At 38.0% G+C, this 12,144-nt stretch overlaps 1 protein-coding gene across 4 annotated transcripts in view; it reads right to left on the reverse strand.

Annotated features, from left to right (window-relative positions):
• Positions 1 to 12,144, reverse strand: part of LOC121596054 (neural-cadherin-like) — a 253,400-nt gene that overhangs the window by 132,627 nt on the left and 108,629 nt on the right. The window lies entirely within an intron of this gene.

Below are 12,144 nucleotides of genomic sequence, written 5' to 3' on the forward strand. Positions count from 1 at the left end.
TTTATTGAATGAATACTCTACATAACCTGTGCAGAACAATTTCATGACCCATATGTACAGACGATGGATATTTATCCTAAAACACATTATTGTTTAACCATAGTTCAATTGGAATAATGTTTTCGTTTGAAGATGATCAAACCAGTGAATGAAATTCAGATGAATGATTAACTGACATTTTTTCTCATGTCATCTTCGAATATTTTCGTTTTGAGTTTTTATGTTTTTAAACAAAACTGTTTGAATTGCATAAAGAAACAATTTGTGAATACAAAACTATTCGTTCGTTTTGCAGTTAAGTGTTTTGAAAGAGCATCAATATCTGCTCAATTGAAATCGTCTGTTTAAAGAGTTATATGAAGTATGAATACGGGGTTTAACTAGTTTAATAAGTATTTTTGAAAGCTCAATACAGTTCTGCACATCCCTCAAGTGGTGTTGAACAATGCAAACTCATATGATGTGTTTGTGTAGTGCTTCCGCCGACACCTAACGCTTTTATAGGATTCTTACAGTTAGATCTTAGAATAGTTTACAAAGATGCTTAAGTATTTTACAAGACTTCATTGGTTTACTTACATGTTCGAGTGTACTTAAACAATAGACGAAAACGAATTCAAGCAGACAACAAACATTATCACGGTATATAGTAGCTCTTATAAGGTCGTGGTAAAACGAATTGTAATTATGAGTCGGCGGGGTTTCAATAAACATTAAGTGGAAATTATCCACTTAAGAATCTCATTGAGTTTGTTATAGTGAGGTCTTTTAGATGTCTTTTGTATTCATGTATTACTTCACCGTAAGACTCAAATCATTTCATCAGAATAACTTTTCTTGCACAAGTATCAAACATCGAACAATCTAAATGTTCGATATTTCCTAGCAATGATAAACATTTAATAATTAATTTATGATGCGATGTGTTTATGTACGTACATCAACCTTTCCGGAAATCTTTCCTATCTACTTTTCTGTTGATCTTGTGGCGTACCTCGCACGCAAGCTGCACCACACTATAGTTGCGCTAATACACCACACCTGCGTTACACCACACTTGCGTTACACCGCATGCAAGCAATCGGCTTAATTCGGTAATCGTACCGAACCGGATAACTGCACTACCGTGCATCGGAAATAAAATATAAACGCTCTTTTTCATTTTGACCGCTAAGCGAACCAGACGTGAGTAGAAATCATTCCGTACATCCGAAGTAGATAGTAGTTGACACGCATAACCCTATAATCTTGATGGTAACAATCAGTTAAAGTCCTATTTTCTAAGAAAAGGACATTCTACAATGTATTCAATCCAATCTATTTTATGTAGCACTTTATTGGCCAATAACGTTAATGATCTTGTCTTACATCTCGCCAATAATTGCAATAGATTGTTGTAGGGTATACATTCATTCCATGAAAATTTGATACCAAAATGATGTAAACAAAATGAACTTGAACTCAAGATTCTAGCTGCTTTACTTTATGTGTTGTATGTACGCTACAGTTTATAAACCAATTATACATACTTTTGATAAAAACTCTTTTTCCATTTTCTTCACGAGCTGGGTTTCCTATGCAAGCGGCATGATATTGCAATCACACAGCAAATTGCATCATTTGATTATAATGCTCTTGGCCATGAAAGTCATTTCATTTTTACCCCCAAAACGTGACGGGAGCTGCATTGCAAGGTACTCTTGCCAACATACTTTGACACAGCTCAGCTTTAACTCTTTAGTTTCGGACGTGTCGTTTACACGTGTGATGGCACCGAGCACGAGTTCGCATGCAGCAGCTTCTATGAGCTCGGCTAGCGTCGTAGTGTCGGTCTCACGATCCCCACACCATTCACTTGCTCAAAAAACAAATTCGTTGGAAAATTCAATACGCCAGGAAAGTTTTTTCCTGCCATATGAACGGTTGTCTAACGTCTTCTTTCTAGACCACCTATCGCTCATTGCACAAGATAGTGCCCGCGGATGACATTTTATACGTTTTTTTTTCGGGACGGAAGTAACTTTTACCTTATCACACCCGTAACCGTAACGGAATGTATGATCTGAAGGGAGGGGATATGGGTCAGAAGAAAGTGTGTGGCTTGCTATCCCATATGATCGGTTGGAGAGGAAAATTACGATTCAACTGCACAGTCAAACAAAAAGGTATATAATGCAGCTTCGGTAGCTGAACGTAAGAGTGGTGCAAATGTTGTGAGGCACGTCAAAGAGACACAGAATGTATAAGCTTTTGGTGAGTGAGCGTTGGTCTGGCATCATTTAGTTCCAATTCAATCTAGTAGATAAAATCTCTTCACATTCTCACACTGACGCTAGCTGAAAGAGTGATGGTGAAATACGAAAAACTCCGTGGGAAAAAAGAGCGTCATTCGCGAAGTTAAGGCGTCATGCATTTTGCTGCGAGCCAAGCAGCAGCAGGAAACTCGCGGTCTACCATGTCCCAAAAAAACAGGAGTTTTCCAATTCAGAACTTTCCACCAAGGGGCACACTAAAGAGTTGGTTGAATACGCCGGCACAAGCGCTCCCAATGTTAGTATCCGTTTTCCTCTACCAACCCTTCTTAAAAACCGGGAAGCATGCACGTGCCAACAGGGTGGAGCGATGGCGTACCATTTTGCGGATTTGGCTGCATGAAAGAGAGCATTCAAATTCACTCACACGTACTCAAAAGGATGGCAGGCATAAGCACAGCGGAAACTTTTCTCCCTTTATCCTGTACGGATGATCCGACCCAGAATAGGCGGAAAGGTTCGCTACGCGTCGTCTCTCAGCGGCTGGACTTTCATTCCGGGTTGTGCATTCTTCCGAATGACATAATTTGCTTCATCTCGTAATCATTCGTTATCGGAATAATGGTGGATAACAAATTTGGACACTCTTTTATTTTTGCTCTCTTCATCGTGCTTCGGACGGTGATCTCGCGCTTCCGGTTGGCTTGCGACTTGCGTTGTTGCTACTTTATGTAATATGGATTAAGATTCGTTTTTGCATTTGGTGTGAGTGGAGCCTCGCATAGGATGGGACTTTGGGTTGATAAGAGTTTTTTTTTTTCATTTTTGTTCAATATCTGTTTGTCTGCAGAAATTATTTATTGGTTCCTTTCATTTGATGAAGTAGTTTAAATAGTTTAAATAGGCTGCGAGATGATTGGTGTTGAATTTATCGTTTGCTGTCACTTAATCGTGTTTTTAGGGCCAACTATGCAATCGTGATGTCCGCGGAATTCCGCTGTTTTTTAACTGATTACTTTATTGCATACTTTTGTGATGTTGTTTTTTGTCTTTGAAAGAAATAAGTACGTACGTCAGAGACGTGCTTACTTTTTAATTCTTATCAATTTTACAGCTCTAGACTTCACAGCCTCAAAATTACCTTCTGTCATCAAAGTATTGAATTTGCTACGATATTATTACAATAGCAACATTGTAGTTTTGCGTGTACTCCATTTTAAGCAAATTGTGCACAAAGTTAATAATTTCTAGCTGTTTCCTATTTTAATGATTGTTAACACATATTCAAACAATTGTCAGTAATTCAGTTCCGCAAGCTCTATAGGATTATCAACAAATTTGGAATATTTGGTTTATTTGCAAAATGCCTTGCATATTGTAATTAATGTAAATTAATCTTTTTTAGAATTATGTAACGAGAGATTACAACTTGTTATCCAACTTTTTTGTTCATTTTTTATATTGCATGAAATGAGACAATTATCAGTGAAATTACATAAAATGCAAAAGAATACACTTCGCTAAATTCCTCAGTATTCAATCAATAATTGCCATTAGTGATTACCATTACTTAAATGAGGGAGTTACCTTAAAGATGATGTTGCTAGTTTCATATTTTGATAATATTCAAATGTGCATTACGCCGCATACACAAATTGTAGTTCAAAGAACACACTTTGTACTGATGACCGGTTTATCCAATGATCAATGATCTCAAATCCATATAAATTCACTGAACCAGCCATCAACCAACCATCAATCAACCACCAACTTCAGCTACTTCACCAACGATGATCACGGATTATATCTGCCGGTAATTCGAAAACCTCAGCATGCAAACAAATAATCAACAACACATCAAACGAGCAACGATGGTTTTTCCAGTGTCAATTTTCAGTTCAAAAATGCTACCACCACGGTAATGGCCGACGTGACAAAACGAATACTTTTTAATAAAGTCATGAAAAATAGTACTCATTCGACAGCAGACCGCGGGGAGAGATGGCAGTGCACTGCGTTAAAATCCGGTTGCTCGTCATAACGAATATTAATAATAACAACAGCAGCATGCGCTACTTCATTGCGGGAGGGAAAGTTGAACAGGGCGTATGCAATCGATTGCCATGGATTTTGGCTTTTTTTATGGTGGAATAAAAATATCATCAGCTTAATCGCCTTTCCATAAAAACTCAACGGTAGCCATTAAACCGGAACACAATCCGGTTGTGGACGGTTTACGGTTGACTAGCTCATGGTACCCGGTTCAGTCCGATAATATGACCAAATTCTGAGGAAGCGCACACACACATATTGGCGATTATGAACGGAACAGAACCGTGTAAAGAAATACCGAACAAAAGTCGTTGTCGAAGAGAAATGCAGAGCTGGGTGAACCTACACACTAGCGAGGGGGGGGGGGGGGGGGGGGGGAGGGTGGCTGGATGGTCATTAAATTTTCACATTCTTTATTGCATCTCGTGCTGCAGGCGGCTGCGGCCAATATCAACGACAGGCGTCGACCAAAGCCATCAAACGGTCGTGTTGGTTTGTTGGTTTCGTTTATACATTTTTTTCTATACATATTGGGAAGGTTTAGTCGGGATGGTGTCTGTAGATTGTGTTTTGTTTTTCACTTGAAACCCATTCCCTTGATTTCATCTGATTTGTACTGGATGATATCATGGCACAGCTTCAACAAGACTATGCACTTAAAGTTGCCGTGCCAGTTTATGGTTACATTGTCCTGCTAGTGACTTTTTTTTTATTCAGGAAGAACTGTCCAAAAAGGCCGTATTGCTGCTAGTGGCTTTTGATGGCGTCAGATTTTTGTTTGAGCCATTAGATAAATCCTTTTTCTCCGAAAATTTATTACCAATCTATGAGCTCAATTTTCCACGCAATAATTCAGTGAAATCCGGTGCAATCTCCGCTAAAACTTGACCAAGCGGGCATCCAGTTTACTGCGAAGTTTGCCTGACTCGTCTCTTGTTTTTTGCAGAGCGCAGAGCAGAGCGCGCTAGAGCTTAATTTTTGTGTGTGTTTTTATTTTATCTTTTTTTTTAATAGAAAATAAGCAGCGCTGGATACCATCGTTTGATGGGTGTCATAAAAAAACATGACTACATAATTTAAAACTCCACCACTTACAAACATAAATTTTTTACGTGTGTTTTGCTTGAACATATTTTTCGAACTGTTGAAGTGTCTACTTTCTGCGCTCTCAGGATCCTTAGACCAAATGTTGGATCATGTAAATAAAGCTGCAATAAAGTGCTTTAGGTATGGTGCTTTCAAAAAGTAAATCCTAAGGACTGAGTAAGTACACATATAAAAATCATGAAAAAAGCACACGTTTAACCAAAATCGGATCACTTATTCACAAAAAAAGTTTCTCGAAAAGATTTTCAATTCGTTGCCAACCTTAATTGAATAATGATCGTTTTACAAGAGCTATAACAACTGAGAACTGCAACAAATATTATCATTACATCATTTGTACCATCGCTAAAAGATGGTTTTTTGTATCGATATACTAATTCAGGAAGTGGACAAAAGGACTAATTCGTTTATGAATAGCTGGCACTACACATACAGCTGGACACAGTCGCACAACAAGGATCAGAAATGCACTCGACACAGAACGCGGGACTGAACCCCAACAAATGGTCCTCGAAAGCCAAAGGAAATGTTGGGTGATAACTCATGTCAAAACTATGCTGGGCTCATGGCACACAGGACTTGTCTTCTTTTTTCCTTATTTTTTATTATTGGTAAATGGTCCAGCATTCGCTGGTGTCCTCGGGATTGAGACGTGGTTTCCTCTCGCACTTCCTTTTTTCTGTTGCTATTTTAAGCCAACTCTTGGAACTGGACTAAACATGGCCAGTGTTGGGCGATGCCTTGATTGTCATGCAAACGATGACATGACAAGCAAAATGGTGGAATTTAGAAATGGGTCCGTCGGGCAGACGGTGTGGTCATTTTCTGCTGGTGAGTATCGTTTCGGGAGCGAAAGATTCAAACATACACTCATCATACGTTTTGGTTTTGATTGATTTGTCGGGACACAGAGGGAGATTTCGATTGAAACATGATGGATGGAGTGTGTGACTATCGAGCCGGTCAAAGGGGGGCATAGGGTTTGCAATGTGATTGTAATAAATCCATAAACATGAGGCATGAAGGCTTCCACGCATGACGATGATGTTGATGGGAGAAGTATTCAAACTGACCTACGTCTTCTTGCGATTGGACCATCATCACAACAGTCACAACGTCAGTCGGACGGATGTAAATGGATTATTGTAAGCTATTACTGCCCTCACAATTTTTCCTCTCTCGCTCTACAATGCCTACAATGGATCAAACTGATAAACCTGACGGACTGTAGGCTCAGCTGGTTAGAAACGGAAATGACGGTCCCTATGTTTTATGGTACGGTGCCGTTTGAATGATTTTGGGCCGAATATGTTTGATGGTTCCGAAATGAGAGGGTCCTTACGAGTTGGCGAAACAATTCATCGTGAAATGAACGTCCCTATTTGATCACCGCCATTACAGTGAGCGGTAAAACAAATTGATTGATCTGATTGATTGAAAAGGTTTAGTTTGATGGTCAAATTATTTTTTTTATGTTATGTCTCATAATGTATATGTATAGACACAAACATTTCACTGATGAATTAATATTTACATTCTTTTACTTTACTCAAATAAATTAAATTGACAATTATTTTAAAAAAAAATACAGTTATTTCTGGCATTTCTCATTACGGGGCAGGAATGGTTGTCTAATATTAATTTTATTTAATCTGATTCACACAGCACAAGCACAGTCGTACTTTTGAGTTTATAATAATAAAAAGTGTTAATAATACTTCTACCATTTACAACGAATGTTCCGACACTGCCCCACGAACCAGCAATTATTCAGTTAATTTCCACCATCTCCACTTTGATAGTCCTTAAATCGTGCCCTCTCAGCAGCGTTGGGCTTTCATTATCTTCGACCAACGCGCGATCAATCAACGCCACAAATATGTCACAATCGACAAACGTTGTGGTTTATGGCCTCCTTTTGCGCGCGTGCCTATGTGCTGTGAATGTACAAACACCTCTCGTTAAATGATTGATATATTTGATGCAAACCACACGGCCAGCCTTTGCGTGCGCGTATGTGTGGTTGAATTTCAATCTTCAGCTGGTTTGGTTGCGGTACATTCCACCGCCAATGCGTCAGTCACTGAGCAGTCACAGCACAATGTGAAAAGCAACAGCTCCACTAAAATTGGACCAAACTACAACAAAAAAGGGCAGCATGATCCACCAAAACCCTTATGGCTCAAGGGAATTAAATTATCATCCACGAGGCAGCAACGCTGTGTTTATGAACAGGGTATGCGCAAGAGGATAAGTTAGCAACCACTCAAAATAATTCGGCAACATTAATTTTGAAGTTGACTCCGACAACCACTGAGCGGTATGCATTGAATGTGCTGCAATTTAAACATTCCGAGGTCGCAATCGCTTCAACGCTGAAGCAATATTAATGCGACGATCGATGCGCTGCATATCAATTAATTATCATTATTCAATTACCAGCATCATAATTAATTTCGATGATGATTCGCCTTTATTGTGACAACAATTTGCATCATCATAAATTGGTCTCGGTTGATCGGTGTCATTTGTTTTACCACTGCCTGGAACGTTTGGATGCGTTCATAAGTTGAAGTGGCAGCTGTTCTCAAAGGCTATCAAAAAGTGTGGCCTACACATGGGCTACACGTAAAAAAAACACAACAACGCATTCAAAGGACAGAATTTGTATTCATTGACGATCAGCGACGTTATCGGTAGAGTCAGAAAGTCCACAAAAACCTTTAAAAAGCAAACAAAAAACAATTTCCACACAAACAATAATCGTGACGTAATTTGTGCAATAATACTGCCTCGATAGGAACAAAAAGAAGTTAAAAAATACAATAAAGACTACATTGATTGCATGCTTCATTGCAACAATGCAATGAATATGTCAGTATAAATACACATTATTTATGCCTTTATGATAATTCATCACGGTACAAAATACTTTCGAGCCAGCCGCACGCCAGTAGCTTATCCTTGAAACTGCAGTGCATACGTACCTTTGTTTGCAGTAGAGAAGATAGCACAAAGGGTCAGTCAGCGTTGATCCGGAAGTGTGTATAACAAGGGTTTGCAAATAATATACTTTGCTACATTTTTCCTGTTGTGTCCTCCTCACAAGCGATGCAAAATGCATGCATATTATGTATTCTTGTGTGGAATTGGAAGCGTTGACGAGGTTTTAAATCTTATTCCAATCTTATTTTATTTGTAACGTATTTTTCCTCACTTGTATTTGGAAAATTTGGAAATTATTGCAAGTAATGGAGAATTTTCTTGCTAGGGTAAATGTACCAATAGTGGTGCAATTTGTAGAGGTGTGATGCAATGTGCAATGTGTTTTAATGGATTTAAAGTGTCAGGAAGGACAATTTCTGAATATTTTAACACAAAGTAATTGAAATATGTTTTATCTTCGCAATCACAATCATTTTCATCAGGAAACACATCAAATTTACGAAAAAATACATATTTTTGTGATTGCTTCGTTGTACCTATAATGGTGGTATGATTCCTATAGTCGTCGTATTGTGTTCCTAAGTGGTGATAAACAAAGATGCCTTAAAAACAGTGTATAATATCAATTTAGCTTATTTTGAAGCTGTTTTCGTGTGAATAGCAAGGTTTACTGCGATAATAATGATATCTTTCGTAATTTGATCGTAAAAAATGTATAAATATGATTGATGAAACTCTTGACTAAAGTATTGCATCACACCTGTCCTCAACCCATACCCAGAAGAGTTTGTTTGATTGGAAGTCGATTTTTCACTCTGTAGAATAAGCGAATTTCGTACTTTGTTAGGTAAATTACTTACAGAAAACTCATTTTTGTTGCTTATTTTAGTGAAAACAGTACGAAATGTCAAAAATATTCTCGAAAAAATCTAAAACGACCTGTTTTTATTGATTTTATAACTATAACCACTATAGGAACATGCCTGTTTTTTGTACCTATAATGGCACTATGGTAAAAAACACTTAAAAATGCATAAATATGGTCAAAAGCCAATAAATTTTAATAAAATAATATCATTTGATAACAATTATGTTAAAAAACTAATGATTGCGTTGTTATGTGGTCATTTAGAACGTTAACAAAAATATGAGTATCGTTATGAAATCCTAAGGATTTTGGAAAAATGTTGACACATTTCACAAAATAATGGATTTTTCGGTCACTCAGTAACGGAATGGCCCCATTTAACTTTAAAACCCTTTGTAAAAGGCTGAAGAACATTTCACACTAACGGCAATAACTTAATTACTTTTAATTTGCCATATGAACCACATTTTAGCGCAATACCACCACTATTGGTACTAGCACCACTATAGGTACATTTACCCTATCTAATACCCGTATCATTTCCCATCAAACATTGCGAGGGTTGCGAGAAGTATCATTTGCTCGCAACATTATGATATGTTAAGTAATCTTTATTTTTTATTCATGAATTTATTTTGTGGTGTTATTTGTCAAATAAAGCACTATTTCAATTTTTGTAGATTTTTTCAAAATAAATTGTAGAAATTCAGGTGTTTAGTATGCTACAAATCTTACTGTTATACTTGCTCTCTGGGTGCTATAATTATAACTGCTAAAACTAGGGGCCAAAAAGCTGCCTAGGCTCGCTAGCTCTTTAATAAGGGCTCTGGGATTGTGAACTTGTATGGCGTGCGAGCCCTCGCGCGCCCTCGCGCGCCCTCGCAAATCGTTGTTAATTGCATGGCGGGTTAGTTTTATTCTTTAGATTACTATAGCTAATCAAGTGTAAAGCAACTTAGCAACTCACCAACTAATTATAGGAAGGATATCTAATTATTCTAGCGGCATGCTATAAAACGTGGAGAATCCTTGTACTAAAACCACTATTTAATTTTATAATGTGGATATAATTTCATATGCCGAAAAGAAATCATATGCATATTGAAAAATTAACCAATCGTTATAGCTTCGTTTTAAAATCAATTTTATGGGAAAGTTTTTAGAAACCGAAACAATAATACTCAGCCTTTTCTGCAAAAGCATCACTTTGAAAGGAGCTTTATAGCACACTGAAGGATATTTTACCATAAACTTATTTTTCCATAAGCCAACAAAGCAAAAGGATACTGTCATGATGCGTAGAGTGCGGTGCAGCATAATCTACTCGCTGAATAAGTTTCAGCGTGGAAGATTAAGTTTATAAAGCTTTCTTTATTGATTTGCTGAGCTTTCGCATAGCTTATACTGTACCAATGAAAACAATATCTCCTTAGGTTTAAGGAGCAAACGCAACTTTCTTATCAAGCAAATTCAAATAAAATTCTATTTCCTTTTATTAGTTTAATGGCATCATTTTAGATTAATAAGAATTCTGAAATTATGCCCTTAAGCAAACAACAGGAAATAAAATTTTATTTGAATTTGATTGATCAGAATGTTTCATTTGATTTTTGATTTGATGTTCTATTTGATTTTTTATACATGTTACACAGTCCAATGCAAAGTACACTACATCCTACCGAAACGTGCACTCTTTATCACTTCCTAAATGTATCTTATAAGTAAGACGCTCAAACCTAGTGATGAAAAATTTGCAGTGTTTTTCTGTTTCCCACTATCTTGCTTAGAGGTAACTCTGAACATAGTGCAATCGAGTTTAGGATTCCCTCTTCCATGAGAAAATTCCGCTTCTCGCCGAACACAAACCCACATCACTCTCTTTGTGAAACATATCAAAACAAAATGCTGCACGCATTTCCGCCTTGTTCGCTTGCTTACTACCAGAAGGTTAATCTTCAATGCAAATGAAGCCATCCGGGGAATTGAAACTCAAGATCAAACGGAACCATTCGACGGGTTTGCTCGAAGGTACGACTTCAGCGAAAAAGAGAAAACTAACGAAGCTGCGATACCACGTGCTGCATTGGAGAAGGTGAGATAAAACCGTAGCTATGACGGTCCTTTTTTCTGTCAAAGTGGAAGATGATGATTTTATCGTTCGTGTGTTGTGATCGTATGCTGTCCCCGGATGGGTTTACCTTTTCCTTTTTTCTGCTTCTTTTCATGGTTTGGTTGTTGTCGCGTGTTGCCTCCTTTTCTCCCAATATCACAATACGGCGTGCGTACGTTTCGAAGCTCAATTCGTTTATCGTTTGTTGTTGGGAGAAAAGTGAGTTAAAAAAGGTTCAACTCATAGAGAAGCTTCACATTTCTTCAAGAGTCCTTTTTTCATGACAAACACTAACACAAAGACCATCGGTGCGTCAATCACTGCAGTAGTGTCATCACTGTCCGCACAAGTATCAATTAGGGTGGTAATTTTGGGACCGAGATTTGAGATCGCGCCCGATCGTTGCTCGGATAACGTGCTTTTATTTTGCAGCTTGTTTCTGCCTTTTTCACAGAATGTCCCTCAGATGGGGCGCCGGCCCAAAGATGCCTGCTGTGGCAGTGGGTTGCTCGGTAAACGAATAAGAGTGATAATTTGAGCTGTTGTCGGGGTAGGTTCGCAACCGTCAAAAGTTTTACTTCTCTCTTTCGTCCCTTAGTACAGTGGTGGAAGGCTCCTATTTCTTCTTTACACTGCGCTTGTTAAAAGTGTGACAAGGCAAACGAGCCGAAGAAAGGAAGCCACTAAGTAAGAGCCCTTTCAAGACGTTTTGGCCTCACGGTCGTGTCCGTTTTAACGATGGTTGACAGTTAAATTTGTTTTATGCGCTCGTCGAGTGTTAATATAAAGCAAAAATAGAACGATAAAGA

This window comes from Anopheles merus, chromosome 3R, assembly GCF_017562075.2.
Source record: "Anopheles merus strain MAF chromosome 3R, AmerM5.1, whole genome shotgun sequence".
In the NCBI taxonomy this organism is placed as follows: Eukaryota; Metazoa; Arthropoda; class Insecta; order Diptera; family Culicidae; genus Anopheles; species Anopheles merus.